This window comes from Myotis nattereri, assembly GCF_964212035.1.
Source record: "Myotis nattereri genome assembly, chromosome: 20".
NCBI classification, from domain to species: domain Eukaryota; kingdom Metazoa; phylum Chordata; class Mammalia; order Chiroptera; family Vespertilionidae; genus Myotis; species Myotis nattereri.
This window is the reverse complement of record NC_138096.1, coordinates 1,048,203-1,054,285: the sequence shown is the minus strand read 5'-3', so window position 1 is coordinate 1,054,285 and position 6,083 is coordinate 1,048,203.

Genomic DNA, 6,083 nt, shown 5'->3' with positions numbered 1-6,083 from the left:
ATGAGCTCTCTATTAAGCTCCCTCCATACCGGCATCCTCTCTCTGTTCGTGTCGAAAGTCACGGGGCGCCAGGAGGGAGAGCGATCCCTTCGGAAAATTGCCGCCGCCTGTTTCCAATACAGCGCCCGGCCCGCCCGCCGGGGCGCGCACGCCAAGCCCGGGCCCCATCCGTCCGGGCGCGAGCGGCTGGGAAACAGACATGCTTTTTTTTTTAATTTTTTTTTTTTCCTCGCAAATTGCTGGCATGTTTAAAGCCCACGGTTGATTGACACACGCTCTCCCGTAATGAAGGTAATTACAAAGAATAACAGCCCGGGCGGCTCTGCTCAGCGTCAGCGGCCGCCCCGCGCGCACCGTGCGCCCCGAGCTGTCAGGCGCGCGGCCCCGCCACCGGCCGAGCGTGAGCCGGGCGCGCAGACGAGAAACAGGTTAATGCGCGTCAACACTTCGCTCTAAACACTTGTTGGAACCGATCAGAGCTGCCGGGGCTGAAGGGAGTGATCCGAGGGGGGAGGTTTGCTCGGGGGGACCCCCCCCAAAAAAAACACAGCCCCGTGGGGTTTAGGGGGGCGAAGAGGGGAAGTACGCGAGCGCGCATGGGCCTCTCCGTGGCGACCTCTGCGCGAAGCCCCCGCGTCCCACGGGCGGGCATCTGTCGCTTTTGCTAAAAATCTCTGCTGCGCCCTTTTAAAGAAAATGTTTTTAAATTCATTTCAGACAGGAAGGGAGGGGGAGGGAGACGTCGAAACATCAGTGATGAGGGAGGCCCTGGCTGGTGTGGCCCAGTGGATAGAGCGTCGGCCTGCGGACTGGAGGGTCCTGGGTTCGATTCCCGGTCAGGGCACAGGCCCGGGCTGTGGGCTCGATCCCCAGTGGGGGGCGTGCAGGAGGCAGCCGGTCCATGACTCTCTCTCATCATGGATGTTTCTCTCTCTCTCTCTCGTCCTTTCCTCTCTCTGAAGTCAATACAAATATATTTTAAAACAATAATAAAATAGGCATTTTAATATACACTGAGCGGCCAGATGATGGTGACCACCCCATCAGTACTTCATGGACACTTCCAAAAATACTGGATATTGAAAACTTCCTAAGCAAATACTCTCAAGGTTTTATTATTTTATATTTATATATATATATTTCATTGATTTTCTACAGAAAGGAAGGGAAAGGGATAGTTAGAAATATCGATGAGAGAGAAACATCAATTAGCTGCCTCCTGCACACCCCCCACTGGGGATGTGCCCGCAACCAAGGTACATGCCCTTGACCGGAATCGAGCCTGGGACCCTTCAGTCTGCAGGCCGACGCTCTATCCACTGAGCCAAACCGGTTAGGGCTATAATTATTATTATTTGCATAACTCATTCACTTCATTGTATTGATGGGGCGGGCATCATAATCTGGCCACTCAGTGTATATTAATATACATAATTAGTATATATTAAATCGCAGGTGAAATGAAAGTGGGCGGACAGGGAACATTGAAACAATCCCAGGCGCCCACCCTGAACTTCGTTGCCGCATGTAATTGTGGGGCCTTTCACTCTGGAGCAGGCTGGGTGGTGGGGTCATGCTTTCTGTGGGGGGCGGGGGGCGGGCATGGAATCATGGCCCTGGTTACCTGATCTCGGCCCCTCGTTAATGGACCGGGGCTGTGTTTGCTTTCGTGTGACATGCGGCGTTGGGAGTCAGCGCCTGACACCCGGGTGATGGCAACATCAACAAACAGGGGCGGTTAAAGACGAAAGCAGGAGGGGGGCCAGGAATCTGCATTTTTACATTGAAAACCAGAGGGAAACATAGTGAATGGACGCGGGGGAGATGAAAAGTGTACATTTTAGAAATTAACTTTCTCCCACGGGCAATACATTTCTGGGATGCTGTTTGAAGGAAGGGGATGGGGGGGGGGGGGCGTGTGTGGGTTTTACAACGTCTCTCGGAAAAGTGACAGGCTGGTTCCCTGTGAGGAGCCTGGAGGTGTGAGTGCCTTTAGTCAAGCCCTATTCTGATTGATTGATTGATTGATTGGGGAGAGAAACATGGACGTGTTGTTCTACGTACTCACGCATTCATTGGTTGCTTCTTGTATGTGCCCTGACCAGGGATCAAACCCACAACCTCGGTGTAGTGAGACGACCCCTAACCACTGGGATACCCGGCCGGGGCCAGTAAAGTCCTGTTTTAATAACTCAACTGACAAGCATTTCTCGGAAAATGTTTCCATGCCCCAGTTTTGCTCATATCTGCGAAACAGCTGCTAAACGCCCGCTGTGCGTCTCCCCCCCGCCCCCCCGACTTGGAGACCATGCATTAAGACGCCAGCAGCCGGGCCCTGGCTGGCTTGGCTCAGTGGATAGAGCGTCAGCCTGTGAACTGAAGGGTCCTGGGTTCGATTCCCGGTCAGGGCACAGGCATTCCCTCCGGTGAGTTTTTTGAAACCCACCGAGGGCGTGGAGAAGGCGTCCAGCCGGTGTGGCTCAGTGGTTGAGCATCGACCTAGGAACCAGGTTGAACTTCTGGCGTTTCTCATAAGCCTGCCACCCGGGCCTGGGCCCTGACCGGGAATGGGACCCTGACCTCCTGGTTCCTAGGTCGACGCTCACCACTGAGCCACTCCGGCCGGCAGTGATGTTTTCCTATACGGCAGCAGCGTCCCTGTCTAAGGAATTCCCACTCGACCCTTAGCTCCCTGGAAAAGCCATTTAGACACGGATTAAACTTAACAACAAACAAAGCAAAACCCGGCTTCCAGGCCAGGCCGGACAGGCTTCTGAGAAAGGCCAGAAATTCCCTGCTGGCTCTCCATGACTCAGGACGCCTCCATATGAATGTCTCCCCCCACACACACACACACACAAACCAGGAGAAAAATGGGAATTTACATCCGCAGCCTCCAACGGGACCCATGTGCACGGGGAAGCCAGGAAGCCACTCCAAGGGCCCCGGTGACTCAGACCCCCGAGTTGCGTGGGCGCACACTCATCATGCAACACATCATCAGTAACTGCATTGTTCCTGTGGCGCCCCCCGCCCCCCGGGGGAAATGGATGTAAAATGTCACCAGAGAGTTTGCAGCGGTTCTCAACCTGTGGGTCGCGACCCCCTGGCGGTCGGACAACCCTTTCACGGGGGTCACCGAAGACCATCCTGCCTATCAGATGTTTACATGACGATTCATCACAGGAGCGACATGACAGCGATGAAGTCGCCACGGAAATGTTTTTACGGTTGGGGGTCCCCACCACATGAGGAGCTGTATTGAAAGGGCCAGGAGGTTGAGAACCGCTGCTTTGGTTCCTTGTGAACTTGGGACTTGAGCCAGAAGCTGGGGAAAGCCACTCTGGCCGGATTCCTGTGAGACGCTGCCCTCCAGTGGCCGACGTGCGCATTACAGCGGAAGAGGAGTCTCCCCTTTGTCCCTCAAAATCTAGGTTTTACCTGGCAAACCTGTGACCGTCCCTTCGCCAGGGTTCCCACGGACGATTGTGACTCCAGGTGACACACCAGCCGCAGAAGAGGGGTCATGGGGGGTCACAGAACACAATGGCGGCTGCACCTGTGTTTATGGGATGCAGCTCTACACACACACTCACACAGATCACACACACACACGGATCACACACATACATGGATCACACACATACATGGATCACACATACACATGGATCACACATACACACAGATCACACAGAGCTCACACATACATACACGGATCACACACATACGGATCACACACATGGATCACTCACATACATAGATCACATACACGGATCACACACATACATGGATCACACACATACATGGATCACATACACACGGATCACACATACACACAGATCACACAGAGCTCACACATACATACACGGATCACACACATACAGATCACACACAGATCACACATACACACACAGATCACACACATACATGGATCACACACACACGGATCAGCGAGGCAATGCAGGGGCCGGCGCCACGTGACCCGTCCCTCGGGTGCGGGCAATCTATTTTCAATTAAGCCACTCGGACGCCGTTAACATGCCTGTGCCTGGCCTTCTGCCTCTGAAGTGGCCCACGCCCCTCCCTGGTGGGTTTAAGGCATCGACTGGTCCCTCCCCCCCCCCCTTCTAATTGCTCTGACAAGGAAGTGCGTTGTCCGTGATGTCCAGTACCGATCACCAGGGAGAGCGATTACCCGCTCCCCATCTTCCCCTCTGTCAGCCAGGGACCTTCGGGGGCCTTCCTCCCCGGGCGGGGGGAGACCGCCCTGCAGGCAGCCGGGAAGGGGTGCGGGGGGAAGGCGCAGGGGGGACCAGATTCAATCGTACGGGCTGAGGAACTCCAGCCCTAACACCGTCCTCAGAGGTCGGGCACCGCTCCGTCAGCGTTCCTCGGCAACACCAGCCGGCTGGGAGGAGTGAGGCCCTCCGGACACGCGGGAGAACGGAGGCGGACTTGCCTTCCTGGTATCAGACCCACTGGCCGGGACGTTACATCCAAGGTCAAGACACGTGAATGAGAGCGGGATCGCGGCCTGAGAATCAACGGAACGCCCTGAGCGACAGGCTGGAGCCCCCACGCCCCACGCCCCACGCGATGCGCCTGCCTCGCCCGCAGCCACCTGGGCAGGTCTGTGCTGTTTTCATCAGAAAAAGAGCGAACTCGCCGCGTCCTCCTTCACATCAACCCGGCCCTGGAGCTGCCTCGACTCACCGGCTCCACGCGTCCAAACCCGCGGAGGGGGACCCAAAAGCACCGGCGAGTGGCTCCCTCGGACGTGCCCAGCGGCGTGTTGCACTCCTATTTGCTGAAGCGCCCCCTTTGTCCCGTGGGGAGCCTTTTCCTGCCGGGACCAGGTGGTTTCTCGGACCTTCTACGGCCCGTGGGCCAGAGGTTCCCCACCCCTGACCTAAGACAGGCAACAGGCTAGCAGGCACTTCTGCAGAACTAAAGGGTTGACACCAAAGTACCCCGTTGGCTGGCTGTTGCTCTGCTACTCCCGGTGCACGGAGGGTCCGTGCTGCGCGTGCGGCTCTGTGACCCGCCTGGTGGCTGCAGCGGCCTCCCAGCCCCGTGAGGAGCTGCTCACCTGCACCCGGCCTGCTGCACCTGCTCACGGGTGTGGAGGGCCCCGCCCGACCCTCTCCATTGCGGGGGGGCCTGTCAGCGGGGCCATTAAGGGGATCGCGCTGATGAATGACAGACAGCACGTTCTCACAGCCCCCGTCCCCCAGGACCTTAAAGTGCAGGCGCGGCCCCTCTGGGTTGAAAGCCTCAGGGTTAAAGGTTGCAAAGGCCAAATGCACTGCAGCCCGGAGTTTTTGTTTGTTTGTTTTTAAATATATTGTTATTGATTTCAGAGAGGGAGGGAGAGGGAGAGGGAGAGACATCAAGGATAAGAGAGGATCATGGATCGGCCGCCTCCTGCACGCCCCCCACTGGGGATCGAGCCTGCAACCCGGGCATGTGCCCTTGACCGGGAATCAAACTATGACCTCCTGGTTCAGAGGTCGATGCTCAACCACTGAGCCACACCAGCCGGGTGCTATATAGCAAATTTGAGTCAGGAATAAAGCGAATAAAACAAAACAAAACAAAACAAAACAAAAATACCTTAGACCAAGAGACAGTCTGCAGCCGACAGGATGTGGTAAGAGTTCTCTTTGTAATGTTTATTGGGCACATGATTCCAGCAGCAAGTACCTTTCCCACCGCGCATTCACACACTGCATAGCAATTTATTTCGAGTATAAATACGTAAATACACAGCAATTTACAAAAGACCCCAAGTGGCTTCTGACCACTGGAGTCGTGCGGCAGCAGAAGGTAAAGGTTAAATCCTGAACGTGAAGTTAAAAACCACGCCACCGATGCTCTAGCAAGTTCGCCAAACAGGTAGACGCTTCCGGAGAAGTCCTCACGGGGACAGAGCCCGAGGGGCACCCGACAGGGCACTGCCTATAAACACACACACACAGGGCGTCAAGGAGGGCGCAGCCCACACGCCAAGAGTTAAATATGAGAAAGAGAGCAGATTCGCTGCCGGCACCACCGCAAAGCCCCCGGAGACGCCGCGCGAGGCC